Here is a 13,809-nt window from a genome sequence, read left to right as displayed (position 1 = left end):
GGCAACGGAGGGGACACAAAACATGGGTCCACTGTAATGGTGAACATCAAGTCGATTATTTACTGATTTTTGCTTCTGTTAATATTCCATCTTGTGTTAATTGCAGGTGCCCACACCTCTTTAGAATTGAAGCAAAACTCTGCAATGTAATCTGGTGTAGAATATGCGAACAGTAGATCTGTTTGCCAAGTTTGATTTTCTGAATAATGCACGACCAGTGCCTTTCTCCCAGTATTGAAAAATTAAGGGGTTTGCTCTCCTGAAAACAATTGGAGGTGAGTGGGCTTCTAATTGCCAATTGTGCACTCTGTGGATGTTCAGAACCAGCCACATAATGTGGGACTGAGTCATCTATCTATATTTTCCTCAATATAAAATGATGAAGGGGATAGATAGAGTGAACATTCAAAGACTATTTCCTCGGGTGGATGGAGCTATTACAAGGGGGCATAACTATAGGGTTCATGGTGGGAGATATAGGAAGGATATCAGAGGTAGGTTCTTTACACAGAGAGTGGTTGGGGTGTGGAATGGACTGCCTGCAGTGATAGTGGGGTCAGACACTTTAGGAACATTTAAGCGGTTATTGGATAGGCACATGGAGCACACCAGGATGATAGGGAGTGGGATAGCTTGAGCTTGGTTTCAGATAAAGCTCGGCACAACATCGTGGGCCGAAGGGCCTGTTCTGTGCTGTACTGTTCTATGTTCTATCTATGCGCTGGATTAGGTGGGAGTGGCAAGTGGTTGAAGTTTTATTACAGAAAGAAAAAAATCAGGTAGTTTCCATTGTCTTTTTACCAAACGTCAACCCATAAATTGCCACCTTAATTGAATTGCATAACCCGCCATGGGCTTTGAACCCAAAAGCAGGTCAGGGGCTCGGAATCCTGGGGTGAGTAACTCACCTGATTCCCCAAAACCAGTCCACCATTTACAAGGCGCAAGTCAGAAGTGTGATGGAACACTCTTCACTTGCCTGGATGGGTGCAGCTCCAACAACACTCAAGAAGCTTCACACCATAGAGGAGAAAGCAGCCCGCTTGATTGGCACCCATTCCAAAAAGATTTACTCCCTCCCTCCAATGAACAGTGGCAGCTGTGTGTGCCATCTGCAAGATGTATTGCAGCATCTCACCAAGACTCCATTGGCAACACCTTCCTAACCCACAATCGGTACCACCTAGAAAAACAAGAGCAACAAACACCTAGGAACAACTGGAAGTTCCCCTCCTAGTCACTCATCATCCTGACTTGGAAATATATTGTCATTTCTTCATTGTCACTGAGTCAAAGTCCTGGAACACTCTCCCTAACAGCACCGTGAGTGTACTTACGCCACAGGGACTGCAGCGGTTCAGGAAGGCAGCTCACTACCACCTGATCAAGGGCAATTAGGGATTAACAAGATAATGCTGGCCTAGTCACTGATGCAGACATCCCATAAATCAATTTAAAGAAGTCCATTGTACCATAGAATAAAAAACAAGTTACCGCAAATGCTGGAATCTGAAATAAAAGCAAAAAATGCTGGAAAATCTCAGCAGGTTTGACAGCATCTGTGGAGAGACAATAGAGCCAATGTTTTGAGTCTGGAAGATGGTTTAAATCAGAGTGGTGCCAGATACTTTCTTAGAAACTAAACTACCACATAGGTTTATTCACAGATGCTGTTGTTTGATTTGATTTATTATTGTCACATATATTGGTATACAGTGAAAAGTATTGTTTCTTATGCTATACAGACAAAGCATACCATACACAGAGAAGGAAAGGAGAAAGTGCAGAATGTAGTGCCACAGTCGTAGCTAGGGTATAGCGTGAGATTAACTTAATACAAGGTAGGTCCATTCAAAAGTCCAATGGCAGCAGGGAAGAAGCTGTTCTTGAGTCGGTTGGTATGTGACCTCAGATTTTTGTATCCTTTCCTGATGGAAGAAGGTGGAAGAGAGAATGTCGGGGGTGCGTGGGGTCCTTGATTATACTGGCTGTTTCTCCGAGGTAGCGGGAAGTGTAGACAGAATCAATGGATGGGAGGCTAGTTTGCGTGATGGTCTGGGCTTCTTTCACAACCTTTCGTAGTTTCTTGTGGTCTTGGACAGTGCAGGAGCCATACCAAGCTGGGATATAACCAGGAAGGATGCTTTCTATGGTGCATCTGTAAAAGTTGGCAAGAATCGTAGCGGACATGCCAAAGTTTGCAGAGTTGAGCACTAACAGCTAGTTGTTGAAGTCAACTCAAATATCAGCAGCCTTGAACTATTTCACAAAAAAAACAAATAGTTTAGTCTATTCAGTAATTTTAGCTTTCTTTCCAGATCTTGATATTTGAACAAAAGATAGGCAAATGCTGAGAAGAGCAGTTTTCTTTCGCAGAATTCCGTGTCAGGGATACAATTTACCATGAGACTTTTGCTGACAAAATCAGAAATATTTGAACTTTACATCCAGCAGATGCCTTGAAATGTACTGATGCCTTTAAGAAGACAACCTGCAAGACAAATGGTGAAGAGCAAGTTTCAAATAGGCGGATCAAAGACGAGTGGTCACTTGTTCTGACAGGGTGTCTATGCTTGTGTCCTCTTGATCAGGTTACATTGTGCTTGAAGAGCCTGCTGCTCTGGTAATGGAATTCTGACACTTGAATTCTCAGAGGTACAGAGGGTTGTTAGTAATGAGCAATATTGCCTTGACTGGCTTCTTTCATGCAGTGCCAAATCAATAAGGCCAATTTTCCAGCGTGTAACTGCAGACGCTATTTCGAGGATGATATCTTTCTTTCAAAGAATCTTCACAAAGAAAGTCAATAGGAAGAGAAATCTATTAGGATAACATTTCCAATTTTAGTCACTGGTCGGTCATGATTTGCGATTAAACATTGCAAAAGAAACTGGAAACTGGGGAATTTTCCCGTCCAACCTGCAATGGGAATTGTAGTGAGCGGCCGGGGGGGGGGGGGGGGGGGGGTGGTGGCACACCATGCAAAGATCCATTGACTTCGGGTGGGATTCTCCAGTCTCGGGGTGTGTGGCTGGAAAATCCCATCCTGTAAACCCACAGAAAAAGCGATTTCAAACTTCCAGTGAATGTTAGGAACCCTGTTCTCTTGAAAGTAGATAGATACAAGAGCAGATATCCACTCCATCTGACGAAGGAGCAGCGCACCGAAATCTAATGGCATTTGCTACCAAATAAACCTGTTGGGCTTTAACCTGGTGTTGTTCAAACTCTTACTCTTGAAAGTACCCTGTACTGACTTTAATCAACTTTATTCTTGTACATTTCACTCAGTTGCTGAACTGAAATGTAGTTAGTGAGAATGTGTACACTGAGATATATACAATTCGAATGTTTGGAAATGATTTTATATTCAAGGTCGCTTAATTGAGAGTTGCCACACTTCATATTTCTGCTGTTCTGCCTGATGGACATTTTGTGAAGAGCGGGCAGTTTTCATCAAAATAGAAATGTGACATGATATGTATATAACAATGATTTAAAGCAAAGTATTGCAGATACTGGAAATCTGAAATAAAAGCAGAAAATACTGGATAAATTCAGCCAGTCTAGCAGCAACTGAAGAGAGAAACAGAGTTAACATTTCAGATGACTGAAGAGTCATTCGAATTTTAAAAACTAACTTGTTTCTCTGTCCACGGATGCTGCCAGACCTGCTGAGTTTATCCAGCATTTTCTGTTTTTATATCATTGATATGTTTATTTCACTGTTAGGTGATTTGATTTGATTTTTTGATTTGATTTATTATTGTGACATAGAACATAGAACATTACAGCGCAGTACAGGCCCTTCGGCCCTCGATGTTGCGCCGACCAGTGGTACCAATCTAAAGCCCCTCTAATCTACACTATTCCAATGTCATCCATATGTTTATCCAATAACCATTTGAATGCTCTTAATGTTGACGAGTCCACTACTGCTGCAGGCAGGGCATTCCACTCCCTTACTACTCTCTGAGTAAAGAACCTACCTCTAACATCTGTCCTATATCTCTCACCGCTAAATTTAAAGCTATGTCCCCTCGTGCTAGCCAATACCATCCGAGGAAAAAGGCTCTCACTATCCACCCTATCTAATCCTCTGATCATCTTGTATGCCTCTATTAAGTCACCTCTTAACCTTCTTCTCTCTAACGAAAACAACTTCAAGCCCCTCAGCCTTTCCTCATACGATTTTCCCACCATACCAGGCAACATCCTGGTAAATCTCCTCTGCACCCTTTCCAACACTTCCACATCTTTCCTATAATACGGCAACCAGAACTGTACGCAATACTCCAAATGCGGCCGCACCAGAGTTTTGTACAGTTGCAGCATGACCTCCTGGCTCCGAAACTCAATCCCTCTACCAATAAAAGCTAACACACCATACGCCTTCTTAACAACCCTATCAACCTGGGTGCCAACTTTCAGGGATCTATGCACATGGACACCCAGATCCCTCTGTTCATCCACACTACCAAGTATCTTACCATTAGCCCAGTACTCTGTATTCCTGTTACTCCTTCCAAAGTGAATCACCTCACACTTTTCCGCACTAAACTCCATTTGCCACCTCTCAGCCCAGCTCTGCTGCTTATCTATGTCCCTCTGTAACCTGCCACTTCCCTCCGCACTGTCTACAACTCCACCGACTTTAGTGTCATCCGCAAATTTACTAATCCATCCTTCCACGCCCTCATCCAGGTCATTAATAAAAATGACAAACAGCAGTGGCCCCAAAACAGATCCTTGCGGTACACCACTAGTAACTGAACTCCAGGATGAATATTTCCCATCAACCACCACCCTTTGTTTTCTTACAGCTAGCCAATTCCTGATCCAAACCACTAAATCACCCTCAATCCCATGTGTCCGTATTTTCTGCAAAAGCTTACCATGGGGAACCTTATCAAATGCATGTATTGGGATACAGTGAAAATTGTTTCTTACGCACTAAACAGACAAATCATACCATTCATAGAGTACATAGGGAAGAAGGAAAGGAGAGGGTGCAGAATATAGTGTTACAGTCAGGGTGTAGAGAAAGATCAGCTTAATATAAGGTAGGTCCATTCAATAGTCTGATGGCAGCAGGGAAGAAGCTGCTCTTGAGTCGGTTGGTACGTGATCTCAGACTTTTGTATCTTTTTCCCGAAGAAGAAGGTGGAAGGGAGAATGTCCTGAGTGCGTGGGGTCCTTAATTATGCTGGCTGCTCTGCCGAGGCAGCGGGAAGTGTAGACGGAGTCAATGGATGAGAGGCACTCAACACCATTCTCAGTTCTCAATTTCTGGAAAATTGGACCTCTTGACTGCTGAATCTTTCACTGGAAAAAAGTGTTTTCTGTTAGAATCATACGCCAGAACTCTACCACCTCACCCGCCACGAACTCTGAGCGGGCAAGGGTCCGACAACAGGGATCTCCATTGACCTCCGGTGGGAATTTCAGGTCTCACTCGTGCAGGCCGTAAAATCCCGCCTATAGAATCCACACATTGCAGAAGGAGGCCATTTAGCCCATCGAGCCTGCACCGACAACAATCCCACCCAGGCCCTATCCCCATATCCCTATGAATTTACCCTGCTAATCCCCCTGACACTAAGGGGCAATTTACCATGGGCAATCCACCTAACTCACACACCATTGGACTGTGGGAGGAAACCAGAGCACCCGGAGGAAACGCACGCAGACACGGGGGGAACGTGCAAACTGCACACAAACAGTCACCCAAGGCCGGAATTGAACCCAGGTCCTTGGCACTGTGAGGCAGCAGTGCTAACCACTGTGCCACCATGCCATCCTGTGTTTTCGGGATAAATAGGGTAGTTGAGGGTGGCACTAATAATCAAGACTGTTGCTTGTTTCCTTCATTTACAGCAATGAACACATTACCTGTCCTGAAACCTAATTGTTCTTTGCTGGTGTTCCATCTATGTCTTTAGCCAACACTGCACAAGAATAGCCCAGGGTTTGGAGCAAGGTACTTTCTTTCCAATTCTTTTGTAAGAGGGCCTCTGCTCCTCCCAGTGCTTCCAAGACATCAATAGGCAGGAATTTACAATGTAAGGGGTTATGAAAAATGAGCATTTCCAGGACCGATGGTCTCTGCTTCTTGCCATGAATAGTAAAGAGAAGGAATATACCTTGTGCCTAATGAGTGGAATCTGGCCTATAGTTGTTACTTTCCTAAACTAAATGAGAGTTTTAGAGTAAAGGGGGAGAACTTGGAGGGAGTTGGGTAACATTACCATCAGCTCTATGTCTTTAACTGCAAAGGCAACCCGCTGGTTGCTGCCTCAAGTTGTCTGAAATCCCAAGAATTGTATGGTGCTTGCAGCAGTGATTTAACTTTTGATGCCACTAGCTTGAAAGAACAGTTAACATTTACATAGACTTGCAAAAACTGATGCAATCGGCTCACAAATCCAACTGATCCATTATTACGTATCTCAGAGATAAGCAGGTCAAGTGGTATTCAATATTTGGCACCACATTCTCAGCAATATTGGGCCATAACCTCCTGGTTCCCCAACATTGGATTTGGGGGCTACCTCACAGAAATCCCACTCGGAAGTTCCCATGTAAGGGTTTACCCCAATTGTCCAGAAATGCCCACTTCCTATGGACAATTGCTCTGGGGACCATCTGACAAAATGATTTAAATCGCTAACTTCGGAATGTTCTGACTCTGAAAGAGTAAGAAGGCGATACACCACATCTAACTTCAGAGTAACTATTTTAATCACCCAGACTGAGCCCTGCAGGGGGACCCCCCGCCCAATCCCCCCCCCCCCCGACAACACCACCCCCAATCTGATACCCAGACACCCCCAAACCAGTCACCCCCAACCAGACAGCGTCCCCCCAACCAGATACCCAGACACCATCCAACCAGACAGCAGCCCCCAACCAGATACCCAGACACCATCCAACCAGACAGCACCCCCCAACCAGATACCCAGACACCATCCAACCAGACAGCACCCCCCAACCAGATACCCAGACACCATCCAACCAGGCAGCATGCCCCGACCTGATACCCAGGCACCAGCCTGACCAGACACCCCCGACCAGACACCCCCACAAACCAGACACCCCCCAACCAGACAGGAACCCTCTACCTGATACCCCCAAGCAGACAGCACCCCTTGACCTGATACCCAGGCACCAACCTGACCAGACAAGAACTCCTTGACTTCCCACAGACCTGAATCCTCCCCTTCCTAACCTGACACCCCCCTCCCAACCTGGTCTGACCCAACCCGAGACCCCTCCCAAGCCAATAGCTCTCCCAGACCCCACCCAATGCAAGACCTGCCCCGACCTGACAGCCCCCGACCTGACCCACTACCCCCCAACCTTCCACCTCCCCACCCAAGACCCCTCTGACCCACCAACCCCCCTGATCTGAAAATCCCCATATCCCACATCCCCAAGCCTGCCAACCCCCTCCCACCCGACACCCCCCTGAGCCAACACCCTGCTGACATGAGTCCCACCCAACCCTACATCCACGACACCCTGCTGACCCACAACTCCCCGACTTCAGATCCCCCCCAACCGAAGATCGACCCGAACCCCTCATCCCCCACCTGGCACCCCCCAACCTGAGACACTCCTGACCCAATACAACCCTCAACCCAAACCCCTTCACCTCAGACTCCCATCCAGAGAACCCACCCCAACCCAACACCCTCACAACCCCAAACCCGACATGTCAGGCAAGGAGGAATTGGTAGGGCTAGGGAACCGTGGTGCACCAAAAAAGTTTCTTTGTTGGTTAAAAAGAAAAAGGAGGCTTATGTTCGGATGAGACGTGAGCACTCGGGTAGTGCACTAGAAAGCTTTAGATTGGCTAAGAGGGAGTTGAAGAGCGAGCTTAGAAGGGCTAAAAGGGGACATGAGAAGACTTTGGCGGATAGGGTTAAAGTGAATCCTAAGGCGTTCTATAGGTATGTCAAGAACAGAAGGTTGGTTAGGGCAAGTTTAGGGCCAGTTATAGATGGCAGAGGGAAGTTATGTGTGGAACCGGAGGAGATTGGTGAAGCATTGAACCAATATTTCTCTTCGGTGTTCACGCAAGGGGACATGAATATAGCTGAGGAGGACACTGGGTTGCAAGGGAGTAGAATAGACAGTATTACAGTTGATAAGGAGGATGTGCAGGATATTCTGGAGGGTCTGAAAATAGATAAATCCCCTGGTCCGGATGGGATTTATCCAAGGATTCTCTGGGAGGCAAGAGAAGTGATTGCAGAGCCTCTGGCTCTGATCTTCAGGTCGTCGTTGGCCTCTGGTATAGTACCAGAAGATTGGAGGTTAGTGAATGTTGTCCCATTGTTTAAGAAGGGGAACAGAGACTTCCCCGGGAATTATAGACCGGTGAGTCTCACTTCTGTTGTCGGCAAGATGTTGGAAAAAATTATAAGGGATAGGATTTATAGTTATTTGGAGAGTAATGAATTGATAGGTGATAGTCAGCATGGTTTTGTGGCAGGTAGGTCGTGCCTTACTAACCTTATTGAGTTTTTTGAGAAAGTGACCAAGGAGGTGGATGGGGGCAAGGCAGTGGACGTGGTATATATGGATTTTAGTAAGGCGTTTGATAAGGTTCACCATGGTAGGCTTCTGCAGAAAATGCAGATGTATGGGATTGGGGGTGATCTAGGAAATTGGATCAGGAATTGGCTAGCGGATAGGAAACAGAGGGTGGTGGTTGATAGTAAATATTCATCATGGAGTGCGGTTACAAGTGGTGTACCTCAGGGATCTGTTTTGGGGCCACTGCTGTTTGTAATATTTATTAATGATCTGGATGAGGGTATAGTTGGGTGGATTAGCAAATTTGCTGATGACACCAAAGTCGGTGGTGTGGTAGACAGTGAGGAAGGGTGTCGTAGTTTGCAGGAAGACTTAGACAGGTTGCAAAGTTGGGCCGAGAGGTGGCGGATGGAGTTTAATGCGGAGAAGTGTGAGGTAATTCACTTTGGTAGGAATAACAGATGTGTTGAGTATAGGGCTAACGGGAGGACTTTGAATAGTGTGGAGGAGCAGAGGGATCTAGGTGTATGTGTGCATAGATCCCTGAAAGTTGGGAATCAAGTAGATAAGGTTGTTAAGAAGGCATATGGTGTCTTGGCGTTTATTGGTAGGGGGATTGAATTTAGGAGTCGTAGCGTTATGTTGCAACTGTACACAACTCTGGTGCGGCCGCACTTGGAGTACTGTGTGCAGTTCTGGTCCCCACATTACAGGAAGGATGTGGAGGCTTTGGAGAGGGTGCAGAGGAGGTTTACCAGGATGTTGCCTGGTATGGAGGGGAGATCCTATGAGGAGAGGCTGAGGGATTTGGGATTGTTTTCGCTGGAAAGGCGGCGGCTAAGAGGGGATCTTATTGAAACATATAAGATGATTAGAGGTTTAGATAGGGTGGATAGTGATAGCCTTTTTCCTCTGATGGAGAAATCCAGCACGAGGGGGCATGGCTTTAAATTGAGGGGGGGTAGTTATAGAACCGATGTCAGGGGTAGGTTCTTTACCCAGAGGGTGGTGAGGGATTGGAATGCCCTGCCAGCATCAGTAGTAAATGCGCCTAGTTTGGGGGCGTTTAAGAGATCCGTTGATAGGTTCATGGACGAAAAGAAATTGGTTTAGGTTGGAGGGTCACAGTTTTTTTTTTAACTGGTCGGTGCAACATCGTGGGCCGAAGGGCCTGTTCTGCGCTGTAATGTTCTATGTTCTATGTTCTATCTCCCCTCCTAACACAACACCCCCAATCTGAGACCCTCCCCACACACACACACACCATCTCGACACCCCCCCTGACCCGACATCCCCACATTCCATTTGCTTACCTTCTCCCTTGGAAAGGAATAAACTCATTAACGATAGTCAGCATGGTTTTGTGAGAGGGAGGTCATGCCTCACTAACCTGGTGGAGTTTTTTGAAGAAGTGACCAGAATGGTTGACGAGGGAAGGGCCGTGGATGTCGTCTATATGGACTTTAGTAAAGCGTTTGACAAAGTCCCTCATGGTAGGCTGGTGAAAAAGGTTGGATCTCATGGGATAAAGGGGGAGGTGGCTAGATGGGTGGAGAACTGGCTTGGTCACAGAAGACAGAGGGTGGTAGTGGAAGGGTCTTTTTCCGGCTGGAGGCCTGTGACTAGTGGTGTTCCGCAGGGCTCTGTATTGGGACCTCTGCTGTTTGTGATTTATATAAATGATCTGGAAGAAGGTGTAACTGGGGTGATCAGTAAGTTTGCGGACGACAGAAAATTGGCAGGACTTGCAGATAGTGAGGAGCATTGTCAGAAGCTACAGAAGGATATAGATAGGCTGGAAATTTGGGCAAAGAAATGGCAGATGGAGTTCAATCCTGATAAATGCAAAGTGATGCATTTTGGTAGAAATAATGTAGGGAGGAACTGTACGATAAATGGCAGAACCATAAAGGGTGTAGATACGCAGAGGGACCTGGGTGTGCAAGTCCACAGATCCTTGAAAGTGACCTCACAGGTGGAGAAGGTGGTGAAGAAGGCATATGGCATGCTTGCCTTTATAGGACGGGGCATAGAGTATAAAAGTTGGGGTCTGATGTTGCAGATGTCATAGAACGTTGGTTCGGCCGCATCTGGAATACTGCGTCCAGTTCTGGTCACCACACTACCAGAAGGACGTGGAGGCTTTGGAGAGAGTACAGAGGAGGTTTACCAGGATGGTACCTGGTATGGAGGGGCTTAGTTATGAGGAGAGATTGAGTAAACTGGGGTTGTTCTCCCTGGAAAGACGGAGGATGAGGGGAGACTTAATAGAGGTGTATAAAATTATGAAAGGCATAGATAGGGTGAACGGTGGGAAGCTTTTCCCCAGGTCGGTGGTGACGTTCACGAGGGGTCATAGGTTCAAGGTGAAGGGGGGGAGGTTTAACACAGATATCAGACGGACATATTTTACACAGAGGGTGGTGGGGGCCTGGAATGTGCTGCCAGGCAAGGTGGTGGAGGCGGACACACTGGGAACGTTTAAGACTTATCTAGACAGCCATATGAACGGAGTGGGAATGGAGGGATACAAAAGAATGGTCTAGTTTGGACCAGGGAGCGGCGCGGGCTTGGAGGGCCGAAGGGCCTGTTCCTGTGCTGTATTGTTCTTTGTTCTTTGTTCTTGCCATTCCAAGGAGGCCATTATCACCCAACATCACTAAAACATATTCGCTGAAAATCTCCGATTTCACCCGCGGCTGGGATTCTCCAGTGCCGTTGCGGTGAATGGAGTTTTGGCTGAGTGCTAGATTCTCCATTCTTACTGGCAATGGGGCAGGAACGGACGAGATTGGTGAATCCTGCACATTATCTGGTCCTGTGGGCGGCACGGTGGTTAGCACTGCTGCTCCACAGTGCCAGAGACCTGGGTTCGATTCCCGGCTCGGGTCACTGTCTGTGTGGAGTTTGCACATTCTCCTCGTGTCTGCGTGGGTTTCCTCCGGGTGCTCCGGTTTCCTCCCACAGCCCAAAGATGTGCGGGTTAGGTTGATTGGCCATGCTAAAAATTGCCCCTTAGTGTCCTGAGATGCGTAGGTTAGAGGGATTAGTGGGTAAATATGTAGGGATGTGGTGGTAGGGCCTGGGTGGGATTGTGGTCAGTGCAGACTCGCTGGGCCGAATGGCCTCTTTCTGCACTGTAGGGTTTCTATGATTCTATGATTCTCTATTTATGGGAGATTAGAGTGTGCAAGTTGGTTGCTATGGTTCCTATACTACAATACTGTGAAGCACTTTGTAACGCGCTGAGGTTGTGAAAGGCCCAAATCAATGCAAGCTCTTTCCACTTTTATTCTGGGATATAACATTATCTCGGTATCTAGGGAGCCTCTGCAGTTATTCCCTTTAGCTTTTGTTGCACTTTTAATATATTCAGTCCAAGAGGTTAAATACTTAACTATTATCAGCAATAGTTAGCACCCATAACTAAAGTTTTAGTTGCAACTCATAGTTTCCAATTCCAATTTTCTTTCCACATCGAGTGGTGCACTATGACAGACTTTTGCCTGTTTCCATTGCTAGTAATTCCTGGAACGGGTTACTCACCAGTTGCTAGGAACCTATAGCCTAAGAGGTGCCACTCCACATCAAACATGGCTGACCAGGAATCTCTCCTGCTCTTACCGCCAACCATTGGCTATTTGGACAAATTTGCAGCTTGGCATTCAACCTGTTTGACCACATTACGAACGCACCTTCCTTGGCCATTGAGTCCCAGGGTGGGACACAAACCCGGAGCTTCTGGGTCAGAGGCAGGGATGCTACCCACTGCACCACAAGACCTCACATCACAGTTTACAAAGCTTTAAATTGTCAGTGTTCTGATAACTTTATGTTGTTTTGTCCAAATTATATAGCTTTTAATCCGACTTCTTTGTGTGCATTGCCCAGAAAGATACTACTTCTGTCATTTCTATAAGGAAACAAGAGTATATGTGCTGCTTTCCCAAATGCACTCACCTTGGAATGATATTTTCCGATGAGATTAAGACATTATAAAACAAATAAGGGGGGAACATGCCTAGTAGGTATGGGAGTGATAGCAAGCATTTAATGTTCGCAGCTGGGCTCTGTGTTTCCTGCATTACAACAATGACCACATGTCACAAGTACAGAACTCGGTTTCTCTCTCCATTGATATCGCCTTACTGGCTGAGCATTCCTAGTGTTTACTCCTAAAGAACTTTATTTCATTGGCAAATCTTTTGGGACATCCTGAATTTGTGAATCATGTTATATAAATCTTTCCTTCTTCATTATCTTTCTGTTGTCCTTCCTCCGCGCTTCTTCAAACACTTCTGAGTACCCTACCTCTGTCTGATTTCTCACTATTTCATTCTCGGCATGTATTCGATATCTCCCTCTTATTTCACCAGCAGTAATGTTTATATTGATCTATCAATGCGAATGGAGCATCTGTTGATTTTGAAAGTGTTTTGTATTACAAGTAGGGAAGGGAAAAGTATTTTTTCTCAGCTCAGTCGACCCCCTTGTGAAGATCCAGCTGTTGTGAATTCAGGTTAGCTGTAGATGGCTTTCCGTGTTCAGTGTCATCTTTTACCCTCCTTAAGAATTGTGCATGTTGTACTGATTCGCAGAGTCCTATATTTACATGTACAGTAGCATCTAATGATCTTGTTTTGATATTTGTGCATTTTGGACATTTTATTTCTTCAGGAATTAATACTAAATGAGAAGTCTGGTGCACATCATAAACTGCTTTATTTCACAGTCAGATGGGAATAAAATACAATAGGAATGATCAGAGTCACCGAGTACAACTTGTATTCACATAATCAGACAAAGTGAAGAACATGCAGTGCCCTCACAAGGCTGAATCATAACTTAAAAAGGATAATCCCACAGCATCAGGTCCTATGACTGAGGGCACTAGCCACTGTGTTTGTGTGGTCCCTTGCTTTTGCAATCTTTTGTCCAAACCAACAATTATTCCTCAACAAAATGTGACTAATTTGATTTATTATTGTGACATGTATTGGGATACAGTGAAAAGTATTGTTTCTTGCATGCTATACAGACAAAGCATACCGTTCACAGAGTACATTGGGGAGAAAGAAAGGAGAGGGTGCAGAATATAGCATTATAGTCATAGCTAGGGTGTAGGCGGTGAAAGACTTTAGGATACTGAGGATGTGAAAGGTGTGAATGGAATATCTTTCTTTTTGCTGCATATCTGCCTGTCCGGATGCCAACCTGCATCGATTGCCTTCCTGGTTGTTCAGTTTTCTGCTTTTTTACCCCCCACCC

Source organism: Mustelus asterias, chromosome 10 (assembly GCF_964213995.1).
Source record: "Mustelus asterias chromosome 10, sMusAst1.hap1.1, whole genome shotgun sequence".
Taxonomy (NCBI): Eukaryota; Metazoa; Chordata; class Chondrichthyes; order Carcharhiniformes; family Triakidae; genus Mustelus; species Mustelus asterias.
Note: the sequence above shows the minus strand (reverse complement) of the source record.